General features: G+C 33.6%; 1 pseudogene; it reads right to left on the bottom strand.

The window, feature by feature from the left end:
* Nucleotides 1–17,719: 17,719 nt before the first annotated feature.
* On the bottom strand, nt 17,720–21,152 carry LOC120210928 (annotated as a pseudogene).
* Nucleotides 21,153–21,389: the final 237 nt, after the last annotated feature.

Raw genomic sequence — 21,389 nt, 5'->3', positions numbered from 1 at the left:
CATCTTCAGCTCATACACATGGGAAGTAGCTCAATTAATGAAAGGTTACCTTACTCACAATGTGACCTTTCATAACAAGTTGTTGCCCAATTGATACCATGTCACCTAGATACATATTGGAAGCCAAGTCACGCCTAAATTGCTGCCTAATTTTATTCCATAGATGAGCCTACACCTTAAGCATCCTATGACCCCCATGTGAGTGCCTCATGACCAGCCCACCCATGTTCCATGCGTGTGGATCAATTAGGTGCCAAATTGAGGGGATACATATCTATTCGGCCAAGCATGAGGAGACATCAAAATGGGCGGCAATATGAACAAGCATGGGCGGAAAAATGAACCAACGCTTACCTATTTATTCAAAGCATTATAACCCCTTGTAAAGACACATAGCCTTTCCGAAACACCACCTAATTATTCAGCCAAACCCCTTGCAAGCCTATAAATAGGCTTTGGCATTTCATTTGTAACTCAACCCTTTTATTAATATAAACTCTTTGTGAGAAATTATCTCTTCAAGTTCTTTAAGAACTATATCGATTAAGCAAACTTTCTAAGATTATGGCATCAACCCCTTCCATTGATACTTTGAGTTCCTAGTTCTTATAACTAGAGGGTTCAAGTCCCAACATACCACCCCTTACTTAAGTTTATAGAGAATGGGGATAAGCATTCTATAGCTTTTCTTCTTCTTTGGCTTATTTAAGATACTACTTAAAACATCACCATCTTCCATCACCTTCACGCCTACAACATCATCATCTCCATTACCATTCCATCACCATAAAGACATCCTTCATTCATCATCAAGGCAAGCATCTAGCAACATCATTTGGAGGCAGAATTCATGATCCATTGAAGGGTATTTCTTCAACACTTCCGCAGTCTACCTTTGATAACATATATATTCCTTCAATTCATTTTCATTTCATTTCTTTCATTCATTTCTTATTCCATTAATCATTTCTTTCCTTTATTTGTGCAGATTGCTTATTAATTCAAGTGTGGCATTTGATGTCTCTCCTAGATCAGGAAACAACAAGGATGCCTACTTCTCCATCATTGAAGAAGATTGGATAGCCTTACATCACAATGAAATGGATGTAACATAACTAGTCTTAGTTCCTGACTTGGTGCTCCTGCCCATATTTAAGATGCCCTACTTTGAAAAATACAATGGAACTCGTTGCCCTAATGCCCATCTCACGATGTTTATTTGAATGATGACTAGATACACCCATAATGATCATATATTGATCAACTGCTTCCAAGAAAGTTTGATTGGTCCCGCTTTTAAGTGGTATAATCAACTGAATCGTATTCAAATACGCTCCTGGAAGGATTTGGCTCGTGCCTTTCTGGGCCAATACAAGCACATGACTGATATGGCCCCTGATCGAACAACGTTGCAAAATATGGAGATGAAAAGTAGTGAAAGCTTCTGACAATATGCACAACGATGGAGGGATATTGCATCTCAAGTGCATCCACCAATAATTGAAAGAGAGTTCATCACTTTATTCATTCGACACATTGAAATCTTCATATATCAACTACATGACAGGACTACCACTAAGAGTTTCTCTGACATCATCATGTTTGAAGAAATAGTTGAAAGAGTTGTCAAGAATGGTAGGATAAGAGGCACTAGTAGTACTGACGTTGAGGAAAGAGTTGAGATCAACATAGTGGGATCTTATCTAGCTAACCAGGGGACCACACCTCATAAGGTGTTCCAAGAAAAGACTCATATTGATCCAATTCCAATGGCGTATGAGGAATTGCTCCCAACGCTAGTTGAAAAGAACCTTGTGACTCCAGTTCAATCCAAACCAAGATAGGCCCCATATCCTAAAGGCCATGATGTTAACGCCATATGCAGCTATCATATTGGGAGCTTAGGGCACACCATTGAGAATTGTGGGGCATTAAAACACAAGGTCCAAGATCTGATCGATTCAGGGGCATTGACATTCAATGATTAACGGGGAATTATGATCAGGAGTAGGTTGTGGCATCTTGTTAGGATTTTCGGAAGCTCGAATCGACAACCGGAACGGTTTGTAAAGAGGGGTAGGAATGGTTTTGTGTTTAGGGAGTAAGGAGATTGAAAGATAGAGAATTGCACAACGATTTATAGTGGTTCGGCTTTCTCAATCAAAGTCTACGTCCACTACCTTAGCTCCTCACCAAGGATTTTCCAACAAATTCACTAATTTGTTCTTTCTTTTGAGGATAAAGAGTAACCTTACAAACTCTCTAGTTTTTTCGGGATAAACTAGAACCTTTCCCTAGCTTTTACACGGGATTAGCTAGAACCTTTCCCCTTTACAAAAGGATAAGAAATGTAAACAAGAAAACCTCTCTAAGGTAGGTGTTTACAAGATTGAGCTCACAAGAACAAAATATTTACAAGAGAAAGATGAAATAAGATTGAAAAACTCTTCTCTTGTGTTTGATTGCTTGGATAGTTGTTCTCTTACTTATTCAAGTGTCCTTAGCTTGTATTTATAGCTTGGAATGTGTTTAAAGTCATATCTAGCCGTTGGGGATGTTTTGGAGCCGTTTGGGAATGATTTTTCTACAAAAATAGGCTGCCCATAATGGGGGGAATCGGTACCCCTTCATAGGGAATCGATACCCCTTCATAATATTCAAATATTATGATCATTAGGCTGATGAACAGTGAGGGAATCGGTACCCTCAAGGGGGGAATCGGTTCCCTCCGAGTAATCTGTTATTTCTCGGAGCCAAACCATGCAGGGGGAATCTGTACCCGGGGAATCGATACCCCTGGGGGAATCTGTTCTCGGGGAATCGATACCCCTGGGGGGGAATCTGTTCCCCCTGGACAATCTGATTTTTCTTGAAACCCTTTAAAAAGAAAATATTTTTGGCTCGATTAAGGCTCGAAATACTTTGTAAAATTGTTTTAAAATAGTTTAAGTATAAAACACAATTTTACACTTTAGTAAGGATTAAAATGAACTTTGAAAGACTTGGAGTAATATTTTGATATTCGAATAATTACATCGAATATACTTAGAAAATCTTTTGTAAAATCTTAAAATTCATTTAACTTAATTTGTTATATCGAAACATCAAAATGTTTTCAACAATCTCCCCCTTTTTGATATAACAAAACATTTGAGTAATTTTAAGATTTTGAAATCAAGTTTGAAATTACTCCCCCTTACTTTAACACTAACACTTCTCCCCCTTTTTGTTAAATCAAAAAGACATTTTAAAGAATTTAAACAAGGTTTTGAAATCATTTAGCCAATTGATTATATATATAATATAAGCTTCTAAGATCACAAGCAAGAGAAACGTTAGCCATTAGTTTCATAATCAATATTCATAATTAATGTGAAATGGCAAAATTGGTCATATATCTAATCATGAAGTAAATGATGCAATAATGAATAAATTTAATCACATCAAATAGATAATTTCTAACCATTCATAAATCCAAACAAATTCAAAGTCAATCAATCCACAAATTCAAACATTCCAAAATATTCAAAATGTTAAAACAATAAGTTTGGAGTTCAAAGCAAAACATAGAATCACATATCAGGATCAGGATGAGGAAAACGAGCTCGCATAGCGGCCATTTCGTGAGTGAGGTTATTAATACGCGCGTTGGTTGCTTCATTGTTTGCACGCATCTCCCGAAGAATTTCTAATTGTTGAGCTCTCATTGTGGATAAGTGGGACTCTATAGAAGAAAAGCGTGAATCCATGGTAGCATATCAGAAATCGAATGCCTATAAATGATTGGAAATATGGAGGCATTTGATGCGTTTGTTGTGCTTGCTCTTCGGGCTGCTCCTCGGGCTGCTCAGGCTCATCTTCGGCTTCATCGATGTCTCACATTAATTGCTCAAGCTCGAGATTTTCGTCAGCTTCGGGTGGAGCTTGTGAAGAACTAGCTCCCGGAGTATTTTCAGAAGATCGAACCCATTCACCGGTTTCCTTATCCTTAATCAATCCCGCTCTCATTAAGTAAAGAAGGTTAATTTGTTTCTTAAGGGGAAAACGACATCTAGACCGACTCTAAGCCCAGCTTTGGAAAACAGATTACTCAAAATGCAACCGTAAACAAGAGATGAACAGAGTTTCTTGTTAGGAATAAGATTTACGGTTTCAACAATTTCAGCAAAAATAATCTGAGGTACGTTAATTTTAATATTGTTTTTGAAACAATGTAACCACCAAATATCTGAGGCTCTAAGAGTAGAAAAACGACCTCCGGATGGTTGAAACCACCAAGAAATCATTAGATGAAGAAAACCTTCATGAAGGTCTAAGACACTTGCACTATCCCTTCTTTTATAACGAGATCCTAAAACCTATTTTTCATTTGAAATACCATCATTATCTAGTCCGAATATATTGGCTATGTAAGCCGAGTCAATATATAAGAATTGTCCTAGGAGGTAGGAATGAATTCCTATGGTTTCGGTTTCAGTTTGGTTTTTAACACAAACGGCATTAGAATAGAAAATACGAACAAGTTGATGGTAAACGATGGGTTCAAGGTCAAATAGTTTATCAAATTTCCACTCTTGTAAAAGAGGAAGATATTTAAAACTGATAGCTAACATAGCTTGACGAGAAGGAATACGTTCTTCCCGGATTTTGTAAGAGTCGAAATATTGATAATACCAAAAACGATGATTTCTAGGACCAGGATGATTGAAACACGAATTTTGGATAGTCAAGTTAGGATCAATGGGATTAGGATTAGAAATTGCAATAGGAGGAGGATTTGGAGGTGGATTTGGTTGACGGTGTGAGCGACTAAATGATGACCTAGCACGTTTAGGATTTGACATGGTTTAGGAAATCAGAATAGAAATGATAACCTGCAATTTAGAAAACACATGTATGCAATTTAATCAATCTCAAAACTCAATTGAGTCCTCAATATTTTAAGGTTCTCTAAATCAATCCTAATGGGCAAAGTTTTTTGAAAAACTTTTGAAAAATATGGTTTTGAGAAACAATATATGTATAGTTTTCATAACAACAACATAATTTAATCAAAACACGATAATTTGAAAATTAACATTTTTTTAATTTCGAAAATTTAAAAAAAAATGGAAAATTCTTGTGTTTTTGATGAAATTGGTTGTAATATCTAGTTTCTAATCACTAAACAATCAATGCCCGATCTAAAGTTCATCCTAGAACTAATTAAAACAAGTCCTATGTTCAAAATCAATAAAATAGGGAGTTTAGAAAATTTTACCTTGAAGGATGAGATTGAGTAGATTTTGATGTTGTTTGCACGATTTTAATGATGATTGCAAGTTTAGGAGATGATATTTGAAGTGAATTCTGATTAAAATTGATGATTTGAGGCAAGAATGGAGATAGGGAGAGAGTTGAGGGAAGAAACGACGTGAAGAGAAAGGAGGGTTTTGAGTAAAAATAAGGGTTCTGCCCGTGTATAACCAGAATCCCAGGGGGTATCGATTCCCCTGTGGGGGGGAATCGGTTCCCCTTAGGGGAATCGATTCCCCTTCAAAGGGGGAATCGGTTCCCTCAAGGGGGGATCGATTCCCTCTGCACCAAAATGATAAAATCCGATTTTAAACACCCAAAATGCTAAATTAATTTCCTCTAGTGGTATTGGCAACTCATATATTGAAAATTAATCATGTTCAAACAATTCAATTAATCTTTAAACGATATTTGAACATAAAATTAATTTTTCATAAAGAATCATAAACTCCCCCTAACTAATAGCAATGAATGCAATCAAAAATTACTATTATAAGCATTTTTTATTTATTATTAAAAGTGCTAAAATTATTTTAAACACTCAGTGAAGATAGGTTGGTCAAACCTAATTCTCTCCTAAGTGTCCAAAATCGTTCCTTGTCTAAAGGTTTTGTAAAGATATCCGCTAATTGGTGCAAAGTATCAACAAATTCTAGAACTACATCTTCCTTAGTGACATGGTCTCTAATGAAGTGATGTCTTATTTCAATGTGCTTAGTTCTAGAGTGTTGGATGGGATTTTTAGTGAGACAAATAGCACTAGTATTGTCACACTTGATAGGAATGGTACCTACTTTAATTCCATAATCAAAAAGTTGTTGTTTCATCCATAAAACTTGTGCAAAGCAACTACCAGCTGAAATGTATTCAGCTTCAGTGGTAGATAATACAACACAATTTTGTTTCTTTGAAAACCAAGAAATTAGCATATTTCCAAGGAATTGGAAAGTACCGGAGGTGCTTTTCCTATATAATTTGCATCCTCCATAATCCGCATCAGAAAAAGCATGCAAGCTAAAGCTAGAGTCTCTAGGATACCAAAGTCCTAAACTAGGAGTGTCATTAAGGTATCTAAAGATTCTCTTAATAGCTAGTAAATGTGATTCCTTAGGACATGATTGAAATCTAGCACATAAGCAAACACTAAACATAATGTCCGGTCTACTTGCAGTTAGATAAAGCAGAGATCCAATCATTGACCTATAAAATTTAATATCTACACATTTACCTCCTTCATCTAAGTCAACCTTTGTTGAAGAGCTCATTAGAGTGTCATGAGGTTTCCCATTTTCCAGTCCAAACTTCTTGAGCATATCTTTGACGTACTTAGCTTGATTGATGAAGATGCCATCTTTGCTTTGTTTGATTTGGAGTCCCAAGAAAAATGAGAGCTCCCCCATCATGCTCATCTCAAACTCACTTTGCATTAGCTTCGGAAATTCTTGGCAAAGAACATCATTAGTAGAACCAAATATTATATCATCAACATAAATTTGAACTACTAATAAATCTTTACCTTTATGCTTCAAAAACAATGTAGTGTCAACCTTCCCTTTTGAAAAACCTTTTTCAATTAAAGAATTTGGCAATCTTTCATACCAAGCTCTAGGAGCTTGCTTTAAACCATAAAGAGCTTTTGTCAATTTTAAAACATGATCTGGAAAATTTGAATCTTCAAAACCTGGAGGTTGTTCCACATACACTTCTTCTTTTATAAAACCATTTAAAAATGCACTTTTAACATCCATTTGATATAATTTAAATTCATTGAAACATGCAAATGCTAATAACATTCTAATTGCTTCCATCCTAGCTATGGGAGCGTATGTTTCATCATAGTCTATGCCCTCTTCTTGAGTATACCCTTGAGCAACAAGTCTAGCCTTGTTTCTCACTATATTACCACTCTCATCAAGCTTATTCCTAAATACCCATCTAGTACCTACAGTAGATTTATTACTAGGCCTTTCAACTAATGTCCATACTTTACTTATCTCAAATTGATTTAACTCTTCTTGCATAGCCATAATCCAATGTTCATCATTTAATGCTTCTTTAATATTCTTAGGCTATATGCATGAGATAAATGCAACATAATTACAAATATTTCTAAGAGAAGATCGAGTTGTTACCCCTTTGGATGGATCACCTATAATTTCACCATCCTTGACATAGTTGTACTCTCTTGGATAAGATACTTCTCTTTCTTCAATGGTTGGATTCTCAAGAGGATCATCAGTTTCCTCATTTTTTGTTTCTTCCTTTGATGATGGTTCTCTAACGCCATGTTTAACATTATTTGTATTTATAACACCTACATCATCATTCACACAAGAATCCTTCCTCGGAAGGGGATTATGATCGAAAACAACATGTATAGACTCTTCTACAACTAAAGTTCTTTTATTAAATACACGATAGGCTTTAGAATTTAAGGAATAACCCAGAAAAATTCCTTCATCACTTTTAGCATCAAATTTGCCAAGGTTTTCTTTACTGTTGTTTAAAACAAAACATTTACATCCAAAAGGATGAAAATAACTAATGTTAGGCTTTTTATTTTTGAAAATTTCATATGGAGTTTTCTTTAAAATTGGCCTAATCATTACTCGATTTACAACATAACAAGCGGTATTTGTGGCTTCCGCCCAAAAATATTTTGGCAAATTATTTTCACAAAGCATGGTTCTAGCCATTTCTTCTAAAGTTCAATTTTTCCTCTCAACAACTCCATTTTGTTGAGGGGTTCTAGATGATAAAAAATTATGGCTAATACCGTTAGAGTTACAAAATTCAGTAAATCCAAGATTTTCAAATTCAGTTCCATGATCACTCCTAACACTAGTTATAGAGTAACCTTTTTCATTTTGGATTACTTTTGAAAACGTGATGAATTGTTCTAATGCTCCATCTTTAGTACTTAAAAATAGAATCCAAGTATATCTAGAATAGTCATCTACCAAGACAAATGCATATTGTTTTCCACCCAAGCTAGTAGTTCTAGTTGGCCCAAAAAGATCTAAATGGATCAATTGTAAAACTCTACTAGTTGATACATCATTAATGGATTTAAAAGAAACTCGCTTTTGTTTTCCTTTAGCACAAGCATCACAAATTTTATCATTATCAAATTTAAGCTTAGGCAACCCTCTTACTAGCTCTCCTTGAATTAACTGTTGCAAAACACTCATACTAGCATGTCCTAGTCTCCTATGCCATAACCAACTATCATGTTCATCCTTAGCAACTAGGCATAAATTAGTCATATCAAAAGAATCTAAATGCACCATGTATATGTTTCCTATTCTATGACCAACAAGCATAATCCGATTAGATGCAATGTCAATGACTTTACAACCATTAATTTCAAATAAGACATTGAATCCTTTATCGCATAATTGACTAATACTCAATAGATTATGCTTTAATCCATTTACATATAAAACATTTTTAATTTGTATGGAAGAGGTATTACCTATTATACCAATACCTTCAATGTGACATTTTGAATTGTCTCCAAAAGTCACTTCTCCTCCATTTTTGGCGTTAAGCTCAATGAACCGGCTTTTGTCTCCGGTCATGTGTCTTGAGCATCCACTATCAAGGTACCATGAATTTGAATTTGTTTCTCGTGCCTTGTAGCAATGCTCCTTTCCCTACAAACATATATTAATTTTTTATTTTTGGTACCCAAATTCTTTTGGGTCCATATTCATTAGTTTCCAAAATCCTAGTCCCCTTAGGTATCCATTTGTGTAGGATATTTTTATCTTTAGTAGTAATGAGTTCTTTAGGAACCCACATACTTCTAACGATTTTTCTATTAGAGGTTCTTTGGGGATCTCTATGATTGTAGTTTCTAAAACTTTTTCTAACAAAGTTGGATTTTGAATTTCCACCTTTTTCAAAATGTTTTGTTCCAACTTTATCAAAAGAAGTTTTAAGATCATCAATTTTCTTTTGATGATCATCATTGATCTTTGAAAGTAAATTTTGTAAATCTAAATTTTTCTTTTCAAACTTTTCTAGTTTGATTTGCAAATCTTTGATTTTACTTTCAAGATCGTTGTTGGTTTTGGATATGAGTTTGTTTTCATTTTTTAATTTTGAAACATCATTTTTATATTTTAAAAATAATTTCTCATAATCCGAAGCCAACCCATTATATTCCTCTAATAACTCATCATAGGATAAATCATCAAAATCGGATGAGTTAGAGGTTACCTTAGAATCTTCCCCAAATGCCATCAAGCACAAGTTAGCTACTTCTTGTTCCTTTTCATCGAAACTTTCTTCATCGCTCCATGTAGCCACATGAGCCCTGTGCTTATTCTTTGATTGACCCTTTTTCTTTAATTGTGGGCAATCATATTTAACATGCCCTGTCTTTTTGCATTCGTAGCAAATGATTGGTCCTTCTCTTTCGGTTCATTTTTGAGGCCTTCATTTCGTTTGAATTTTCTTCCTCGATAAGGTCTCATCATTTTTCTGAACTGTTTGGCAAACAATGTCATTTCCTCGTCATCGTCATTGTCATTCGAATCACTCTCATCTTTTATGGATTTGAGAGCAACTCCAATGTTTTTCTTCTTCTCCTTCTCCTTTGGTGTCTCGTCAATCTTGTCGAGGTCTACCTCATCTTCGAGCATCATTTAATGAGTGAGGAGTAACCCAATTAGCTCTTTAAGAGTTAAGGACGTTAAGTCCTTAGACTCGATGATTGCCGTCTTCTTTGATTGCCACGATTTTGGGAGGGAGTAGACTAACTTCCTCATAAGCTTTTCATTTGAAATGATCTCTCCATATGATTTGAGACCATTGACAATCGTTGAAAATCTATCCGTCATAGCTTTGATATCTTCATTTGGTTTCATCCTGAAATTTTCATAGCTATGCGTTATAATACTAATTTTAGATTTCTTTACCTCATCGGTACCTTCATGAGTGACTTGAAGTTTGTCCCATATTTCTTTGGCAGTTGTACACGATGAAACTCTTCCGTATTCATCTGGTCCAAGAGCACAAAAAATGATATGGATGGCTTTGGAGTTGAGCTGGAACATTCTTGTCTCTCCTTCACTCCACAACCTTGGATGAGTGAGAGGTTTGATGTATCCTTCTTCTACAGCATTCCATGCTCCCATGTCACTTGCTTGAATGAAGTACATCATTCTATTCTTCCAATAGGCATAGTTAGCTCCATTGAAGAAAGGAGGCTTGTTGACGGGCATCGAATCGAGACTGGAGTTGAAGTTTGAAGCGGAGGCCATTGATGACTTTGATTATCGATATAACTTTTCCCGAATCGACTCAAGAGGCGATTAAACCTTCAAATGAGTTAGGCTCTGATTCCAATTGTTAGGATTTTCGGAAGCTCGAATCGACAATCGGAACGGTTTGCAAAGAGGGGTCAGAACGGTTTTGGGTTTAGGGAGTAAGGAGATTGAAAGATAGAGAATTGCATAACGATTTATAGTGGTTCGGCTTTCTCAATCAAAGTCTACGTCCACTACCTTAGCTCCTCACCAAGGATTTTCCAACAAATTCACTAATTTGTTCTTTCTTTTGAGGATAAAGAGTAACCTTACAAACTCCCTAGTTTTTTCGGGATAAACTAGAACCTTTCCCTAGATTTTACACGGGATTAGCTAGAACCTTTCCCCTTTACAAAAGGATAAGAAATGTAAACAAGAAAACCTCTCTAAGGTAGGTGTTTACAAGATTGAGCTCACAAGAACAAAATATTTATAAGAGAAATATGAAATAAGATTGAAAAACTCTTCTCTTGTGTTTGATTGCTTGGATAGTTGTTCTCTTACTTCTTCAAGTGTCCTTAGCTTGTATTTATAGCTTGGAAAGTGTTTGAAGTCATATCTATCTGTTGGGGATGTTTTGGAGCCGTTTGGGAATGATTTTTTTGCAAAAATAGGCTGCCCATAATGGGGGGAATCGGTACCCCTTCATAGGGAATCGATACCCCTTTATAATATTCAAATATTATGACCGTTGGGCTGATGAACAGTGAGAGAATCGGTACCCTCAAGGGGAGAATCGGTTCCGTCCGAGTAATCTGTTATTTCTCGGAGCCAAACCATGCAAGGGAGAATCTGTGCCCGGGGAATCGATACCCCTGGGGGAATCTGTTCCTGGGGAATCGATACCCCCTATGGGAAATATGTTCCCCCTGGGGGGGGAATCTGTACCCCCTGGATAATCTGATTTTTCTTGAAACCCTTTAAAAAGAAAATATTTTTGGCTCGATTAAGGCTCGAAATACTTTGTAAAATTGTTTTAAAATAGTTTAAGTATAAAACACAATTTTACACTTTAGTAAGGATTAAAATGAACTTTGAAAGACTTGGAGTAATATTTTGATATTCGAATAATTACATCGAATATACTTAGAAAATCTTTTGTAAAATCTTAAAATTCATTTAACTTAATTTGTTATATCGAAACATCAAAATGTTTTCAACACATCTATCAGGAGTTTTGTTGCATTCCCATCAAAAGCATGTCATATTTTTGAACTTTTTTTTTCTTTTTCTTCCTATGTGTGAATGTTTGTAAGTTACTTGGCATTCAAACATTTTAAATAAAATGCTTCCTTATGAGGAAATGATCAATGAGAAAATTTTAATCTTGAAAATCCTTGAATATCATCTTAATTAAAAGATTTTTAATAATTGAGGTTGTAAATCTTTGACAAATGACAAGATTGAACCCCAAAAAAACCAGGACTCCTTGATCCTACTCTAAATATACACCAGAATACATATCCTTGTCTCTCAGGAACCAAGCTAGCTTTCTTCTTACATGTAGAGCCAATCAAAGGGCTTGGCATTCATGTATGTGTTAGGAGCAGATAAAATGAGGCATTAGACACATGAAATTACAAAGCTTATTGGTTTCTACTTTCATTGAGGACCTTCAATGATGATCATGATCTTCACAGATGGAATGGTCGAGTAAGTAAATAAGTTCAGGTAAGTTGCTTGGAAATTGAACTGTAACAATGAGATTTTCTAACCTTCAATAACACCTGGACTATAACAGGTTCTTCTTGACAAGCTTAAGAAATGGAATATGTATATCCAGATATATATATATATATATATATATACAATAAAGTTGAGCTATTCCGCTAAAGCAATTGGTTATAGAGGAAACTTGAAAGCCCTGGATTTATGAATATATTACATTCAAACCATGACATTGATCGGGTACTTGGCAATTCGGTGTTTACTCCATTGTGGTTGTCAAGTCGAAGACTTTGTGATGACATGATCCTTCAGCTAGCCCGATAAAGGTAATTATAAAATATATATGTACAATAAAGTTGAATTCAGCTAGCCAAACAATGGCATACTAAATCAAATTTACTAACTAAGGAGTTTCGATGAATATGGACAAAGGGAGTTAAGGAACACTTGTTATAGTCGAATTCACACGAGCACTAAGAAATCTCATTTTTAGACTAATATTTCTGCACAACCTTGGCTAGAGGAGTCTACAAAGCTTGAACAAATGAAGATTTCAGAGAACTAAAACAAAAGTTTTCTAAAGAGTCTAGCAATTGACTATGCTAGTTGCGTCATTTTGTCCACCTCCGATAAAAATGTCAAGCCAAGAAAGATGGGCATGTCCTAATTTTCACGATGACCAAGAAAAGGAAAAATGACGAACCAATGAAACAAACCCCTAAATATAGGTAGCTAACCTCCAAAACCAACCTTTCGATCTTGATATTTGTCAAAGATTTACAGCTATGAAAGATTAAAGAGCAGTTAGTTCTTTTAATATTCGATGAACTCCTGTTTTATGATTTGTTTAAATTGTGAACTTAGAAGGAGGCAATATTGTTTCAAAATTCCTTTTGATATTTTTCAAAATTTTGAAAATAAAAACAAAGGAAGAAAAACATTTTCAAATAAGATAATCTCTCTAGAAGCATATCTTGGAATTCAACAAATATCTCTCATAAGTTCATGATCGAAGCTGGGGCAAAGGAAGCCAAATTTTTGGGGCAAAATTTTGATGGGGCAAGGAAAACAAATGGCCTCGGGTCGAAGTTTGCAAGAGTACACCCTGGTGGAAAATGAAGACAATTGAGTCAAGGATAGAATGAAGACTTCTCACGCAACCATTCCCCTTCCCGATCAAGAAAACATACATCAATATACATGTTACATGAGTTTTCATCTTTGCATCGAACATTCATCATCATGTGCAATAAAGATATTTTTCCCCTCTTATGAGGATAAATTTGAAAAAATCATCAAATTAATCATATAAAATAAACTTTATCATGGCATCCATCACAGCATCCAAGATAGCCATTCATAAATGCATCATTTTTATATTGATCTTTCAGGAAATCAAAATTTGGTGATGATTAAATGTCCTCAACATGAAGGAACAATTTTGAAATCCTGAAGTCAACGATAAGATCTCCTCAACATGTAGGAGTGGGCAATCTATAATCCTTTGAGATCGCCACTCTCAAAACAAATTTCGTCTCGCTTGGGACATTTTTCCACAAATTTTGTTGTTCAAACAAAGTTGATCTCACTTGAGATTGTTTTTCTCAAAACAAACTTTGTCTCACTTGAGACAATCTTCCTTAAGACGAACCTTTAAGATTGTTTTTTTTCAAATCAGATTCGTCTCCCTGGAGACAGTTTTTCTTTAAAACCAAATTTGGAAATTATTTCACTTGAAACATAAAATTTTTAAGATTGTTTCCCTCGAAACAAATTTTGTCTCTCTTGAGACAGTTTCTCTTGAAACAATCATCTTTGAGTCATTTCCCTTGAAACGAATTTTATTTCTCTTGAGACAATTTCTCTTGAAACATTATCTTTGAGTCGTTTCCATTTAAACGAATTTTGTCTCTCTTAAGATGGTTTCTCTTGAAACTATTATCCCTAAAGATGGTTAATTATCCTCATCATGTAGGAACCCTGTCATCCTTCGACCAGACCTCCTCATCACGTAAGTGTCGTGTCACCCTAGATAACCAACCGTCCTCATCACATAGAATTGTGTTATCATCCCTAAATATGTCCTTCCATCATCATCACGTAAAAATTGTGTCATCCACCGACCAGACCTCCTTATCACAGAGGAGCCGTGTCAACCTTAGATAACCAAATGTCCTTATCACGTAGGAATCATGTTATCATCATCCCTAAATATGGCTAGCCGTCCTCATCGCGTAGGAACCATGTCATCCACCGACCAAATCTCCTCATCACATAGAAGTCGTGTCACCCTTAGACGACCAGAACTCTTCATCACGTATGAGCAGTGTCATCCCCAACAACAAACATATCCAATTTCTAAACAAAAGAGAGAACCGGACAAAAATGTGATGTCTTATCATCTTTTCCCTGTTATTGTTAACACAAGAATGTGCAAAGAGGGGCAGCTGTAGACACTCGTTTTTGTCTGGATCTTTTTTTATTATTAATTAGTATTATTTGTGTTACTATTATTATTATTATTTAATATATTAATTGCATTTTACAGGCCCAAAAATCCAGGCCCAACTCAAACCCAAACCCATATTACATCAGCAACCCAACTGGGACCCGATCCAGTAGCTCAAAAAGATTCGACTCGGATCCAGACTCGACCCGAGGATCCAGTAACCTGACCCGAACCGGCCCAGGATGTAATCCAAAATAGTTAGGGTTTTAAACCTTAAACATTATCATCCAACAACCACCGAAAAGCAAAATTTGGACCATCCACCGGCGCGTGAGATGCACGCGCTCCTCCAACCGGTGTGTGGGCTTCCCCAACAATATCCCGAGCCAACAGTCGTCACCAAATCTAGCCAAACAGTGAGCTAACAACCCTATCAAGTCAAAAATATCACAAAATAAAAAACCCATTTATTTAATAACCTAAATCCCAAAAATTCGGGATTCAGCCTACCCTAATTAGTGAATACCATGCCCCTACCCAAAGAGATTTCATCGTTTTCATCAACCGAAACATACCATGAAAACATAAATCATTTGGTGAGAGAGAAACCGAGAGAGGGAAAAAAGGGTTTTTGGGAGAAACATTCGAAATCAAGAGGAAAAACATAAAGAAAAAAACCCAAAAAAATAAAAAAATTATGAGAACAAAAAGAAAGAGGGTTTAAAAATAGTCTTACCCATTCGTCACCCATCTTTCATCTGACCGAGGAGCCCACTAGAGGAAGGTAAAAAGTCTAATCCCTTTTTTAGTTGGTTTTGAGGAGGATTTAGTTTTTTAGGGTTTCTTGGTGAGAGACAGAGGTTAAAGGGGGAAAGGGGAGGTCGAAGGTTGCTATCGTTTTAGATTCTGAGGTCATCGCCGTCGTCTCATGGTGGCCGTGGTTTCCTGGTTCTCTCTACGGTTGAAGAACAAAGAAATTGGGAGGAGATATTTGAGAGAACTTTCTCTCTCTCTCTAAGGGCTAAGGTGAGAATGAAGCAAATGAGAGTTTTTGTCAGTTTAAGCTTGTGTATTAGCTATATATATGTAACATAAAACGGTGTCGTTTTATGAAGGGATATTCACGCTTCTAGTGCATGGTTTAATCCTATTCGGGCCCTCTGTATTTTGTAAACTTTCGTTTTAATCTCTAAATAGAATTTATGCATGTTCGATTTCAGGCTTTGAACTTTATTATGTTTATATGTTGGTCATTTTTTTGTATATTAATTATTTAGGGTTAAATAATGTTTTATGCATGTTTAATATGATTTCATTCATGTTAGTTCATATTTATTTCTTAATGTTTATAATGGTTAAATCACATATCTTAGTGACTTTTGTTTATCTATTTCATTTTAATCCTTTTTTCTGCATGAGTATATTTGTTTATTTCCTGTTTCGACCCTTTTACTTTTTAAGAACTTACTTAATCTCTGATTTTGTGTGTGTGCAAAACTCTATAAATTAATCTTACGTTACTTTGTTTCTTTTCTAATTAAGTCCTTTGGTTATTTAGTTTAATCTATATTACTGGTCGATTAAGAATTGGATGGATGAGAAATGGGTTGTTTGATTCTCGTACATGATTATGTTGTTTGTAAATAATAAATGTTATTTTATGTACACATGTTTTATTATATGTTCTTTAACCTTCATATATCTAAGTGTAATATTAGATTTATTTATGCTATTATAGTTTATTTAAGAATTTATTTTATTGTACGTTTCTATATGGTCCTTATTAATGATATCAATTTGTATTGCTGGTTTTATTCGGATACCAAAGGACACTCGTCGTAGAATGAGTGTGAAGAGTATCACTTTACAGAGGTAGTGCGATTCAATACAACTTTTCAACGAAGAATGAATTTGAGGTCAATCGTATATTTTGTTAAATAATAATAATGCTTTTTATTTTATTATTATAATATTTCATTTTATTGTTAATTTTTTTATTCTATTTTATTTACTCTTCATAGTGGTTATGTATGTTTTCATTTGCGGTAAAATATAATTTTTTTAGGAAAATTTTCAATATTATTTTAATGTTCAAATTTTCAGATAGAATATTCTTTATGGACTAAATATATGAGATAGTTTTCCCGACGGAAGATTGCGAATCTCGGGATTTCTTATCAAGTTAAAGAATTTTCTTTAATTAATATATTCCGAGTAAATTAATCAATGTTTAATGCATGGATCATAATTTAACTTTATATTCGATTTATAATTTCTACCATTACGACAACGTGTAAGTGATTTAAGTACCAATTTTGGGCGCTCTGAGGGTGTTAATCTTTTCTTATGTATAACCGACTCTCGAATCCATTAAATCGAATCTTTGATGACGCAGACCGATTTTTGTCTTTAAAAAATGATTTTTCCTTAAAATTGTTTTAAAAGACGTTTTTAGGTATTTGACCTACCTAACCCAAAACTCGATGGCGACTCCTATCCAATTTAATTCAAATCAATTTAAAAATCGCAAAATTTTTCAAGTCAAAGGCATAACTTTTTTAAAAATAATACTTAATTGTTTTTCAAAAAAAAAAAAGTTATGACAAATTATCTTATCCTATCATCGGATTTTTAAAGTTTTCTATTTGGTTAAAATATATTATATATATATATATATATATATTAATTTTGCTTAGAAAACATTTTAAAAATGATTCCTAATAATTATAATTATTCTTATTATGTTTTAAGATAAGTTGTGTAAAATTTAAAAAAATCACGACCGCAACTCCCGCGGTGAACACGATGGCATCTGTTATATCTGCAATCACGATAAACGCGACGCGACCGAAAATGTGACCGCGAACGCTATTTAAAACCCTGATATGAACAATGTTAATTATGGATGCACACTCATCAAAATATTGAATGTCTTTTAGACACTCCTGGTTACTTGGATCTACATTTTGATACTCTCCGTTGCAGTTTCTCTTCAATGACTGGGAAGAAAAGAAAGCCTATAACGTACTTGAGCAGTGGAACATAATTTACACATTAAGAACAGATAACTCCACCTCGTAGAATTCATCAGAAATTCGTATGGAATCTTGAGGTTCTTTTCAAGATTTCCCCCTGTTTTCGGGTTTCCTAGCATATATCCTTGTAGAATGATTATCAGTTTGATACCTTGTTCATTTCCTGCATGATCAAATAGGAAATTTGAAGGGCTGCACAAGATTTTTTTTTTCCGTTCAATTTTCGCATTTTACCATTTGATATCTGTTGAGCAAGGACTGGGACCGGAATCCCAGAATATGAATCCCCAGCAACATAGACTGGATTCGAAATGAAGTCCAGATGATCCATCAACCACTGGATTTCAAATTGATGATTTTTTAATATGCTTCAGATAATGATTATGACTACATGACAGCCATAACCAAATAAAGGTATTTTAGGATAACCTTTAGAAGAAATTGATGAAGGTGACCAACTTGTTTAGAATCGCTTGTTCGCATGGCACGATCGTTTCTCGAATAGGAGAAACCGGTGCCGACCGGTGAATCGACGAATATGATACTTGAAGCCTGAAATCAAATCATTATTGTCCAAAAGAACACAACAACTAGTTATGCACTAAATTGAATGGCGTGATCACCTTTGTACGGGTTTAGAACCAATTTAGGCAAGCTTCCGTTATACTCGACGACCTCGAATTTCAATGGACCTGCAATACAAGAAGAGCACACAATATGGATATGGTAAGACGAGAATTTACTAGTGCCAAATCTCTCGGATGAATTACCGATTTCGAAAACAAGACCGGAGAAGGAGGAGCAGCCGGGGCCACCGGTCAACCAAAGTAGAAGAGGGTCCTCCTCGGGTTTCCTCTCCGACTTTACAAAGTAGTAGAAGAGTTGAACATCCTCCGATTTAGTGACGGATCTAGAAATTAAAAAATAAAGTCCAAAATTTTAATGCTTATATTCTAAAAAATTTGGATATGCAATTTTTTTATTTTTTTTCTATTTTTATTAACAAATTAAACTAAATTAAACACTTTTATCAAAAATAATGGGTGTGTATTGACTCCCTTAAGGAGCCACATACATCTGCCCCTGCTCCGACTCACCAACACCAACATACCTGAAAAACAAAGAAAACAATATATATATATATATATATATATATATATATATTACATCGATCAAACAAGAATTTTTAATGGTAAGAAAGTGTTCAATTCCTCCATAAATTTCTTGAAAATTTTATAAGTTGTCCTCTAGCATAAAATAATATGTCTATCTCTAATTATATCCCTTGATTATATTTATTTGCTTTCCAATAATTCTCTCCATCAAATATTAAATCTTTTCATCAAAATTTCAATTAATTTTTTCTCAACTATATAAAGGCTAGCTGAGACACAATTTAAACACAACTTAGGAATAAGACTAAGACTTGAAAAAATCCTTACAAATCTTGTACTTTTTAGTGATAGAAAAGAGTAAGATTGTGTTTGATTGTTTATTACTATTGTGTGTACTACTGTGATCGTTTGTTATTGTATTTTGAGATATCAACATCTAAATTTACTCAAAGCATCGAAGAGACGATGAAATATGTCTTAAGAAAAAAGTTTATACAACTCTTAACAAAAATTCTTTTTTTATTTATTCAACTTTGCTCTTTTGATTTCATGTGTACATATAAGTAAATAGTTTTGATCTTTTATTTTAATTTTGTATTTTTTTCGTTCAATTGAATAAATAATATTTATTTATTATTATTTTAATTTTTATTAATGTTTTTTTTATAATTTGAAGACGTTATTTTTTATTTTTTTATTCCAAGACAAAATTGATAAATTTTAAACCAGAGAATGAAGTAAGGGCATGAATTTCCTAATTAAGGTACCGTACCGACTGTGTGTACGAAACCGACTCATCAAGAGCATCTGGTTGGCGTGTCGAGGATACCTATCACACCTCAAGTCATTAAAGTCTGAGCTTGTAAGTTTTGGAATCCTAGGATATACGAGAAAATTATTGACAAAAAAAAATCAGAGCTCTCTATATTTTTAAAAAATTAATGTGATTTTCATATTTTTTTGAAAATAAATTTAATATGATTTTAATTAATATATTTTTGTTTTTGACCATTATGGTATTAACATAACAGTTCGTGATATTAACACGGAGATCCACGGTGATGATGTGACAATTAACAATAATTAATTACAGTTCGTGATATTGACACGGAGATCTACAGTGATGATGTGACAATCAACAATAATTAATGACGTGTCGAATGACATGTCGGATAAAATGATTGATGAACTTATTTAATTTCATAAAAAATATTAAAAATTAAAAATTATTAAATATTAAATATTCAAAAAAATAGATATAAAAAAATACTAAAAATAAAAATAAAATTACTAAAAAATAATATACATATTAAAAATACTTAAACTAATATAATTTTTATAAAAAAAAATTGAATATATATAATAGGTTATAAAATAATTTATTATAAATTATTGAAAAGTTTAAAAATATATTTTTAGAAAATATTACATGTAACACATACATGTAACATATAGGTACATCATCAACACTTATACAATGTATTATTAGTATATTAATTGATTTTTTGATTAGTAAAAACTTATTATGTTTTCTAATTTTTTTATAAGTCTCGACTAATTTAGAAGATAATTATATAAATATAACTAGAAAACCATGCATCAATATATATTTATAATATTTTTTAAATAAAAATATTGATTAAGTCATTAAATTTTTGTTCACCAACTTTCAAAATGAATGTAATTTAGTCTAATTTAATATTAATTTCATGTTTACATTTTATAATTGTTTCAATTTAATCTCTCTATGTTGTTTAATTTATTTAAATTTCAATTTTTAATTTCATGTTTGCTCAATTCAGTCCTTAAAAGTATATTTTTATCCTAAAGTAGCTCATAATTATTTTTTTAATTTAATCAAAACTCTGTACAATTACAAATTACAGTTCGACGTTCATGAAAAGCGAAAAATAATTAACAAAAAATGACCTGACCAAAAGTTCATCCGTATCTGATAAAATCCGACTTGAATTTTATTTGTCAATTATGTGACCCAATTTGAACGATATCTGACATGAAGTCCATCTAAACATGAATTAACCTGATATTTAACTGATTCAGACTCGACCTGTTTGACCTGAACTAGTATTGATTCGAACTGAAATTAACCTGAACTTAACCCAAACTTAATCAACTTGAAAATGAACTGAATTTATTTGACTTGGACTCGACCTGATCCGATTCAAACCATTAAATTGACCTGACATAATATGTATTTTATTTGACCTGACCTAACATGATCCGACCTGAAACCTGAACGATTACCTGATTTCATATCCTTAATATGAATAATCCGCTTTGACTAACCATCGAATTACACATGATAAGTTGTAATAAAGTTTAATTGAGTATGCAGAGCCTCTTATAGAGCCTTCTAGAACGATTATAACATCCCAAAATTTGGATCCATAAAATTCGGTTGATAATTGAGTAATTTCTGTAATTTTTGGTAAATCAAAGTTTTGATATTTTTATGGGAAATTTTTTTTACAACTAAAATATGATTTTTAAA

The sequence above is a fragment of the Hibiscus syriacus genome, unplaced genomic scaffold (assembly GCF_006381635.1).
Source record: "Hibiscus syriacus cultivar Baekdansim isolate YM2019G1 unplaced genomic scaffold, ASM638163v2 tig00109945_pilon, whole genome shotgun sequence".
NCBI lineage: Eukaryota > Viridiplantae > Streptophyta > Magnoliopsida > Malvales > Malvaceae > Hibiscus > Hibiscus syriacus.
This window is presented reverse-complemented; position numbering and strand designations above follow the sequence as displayed.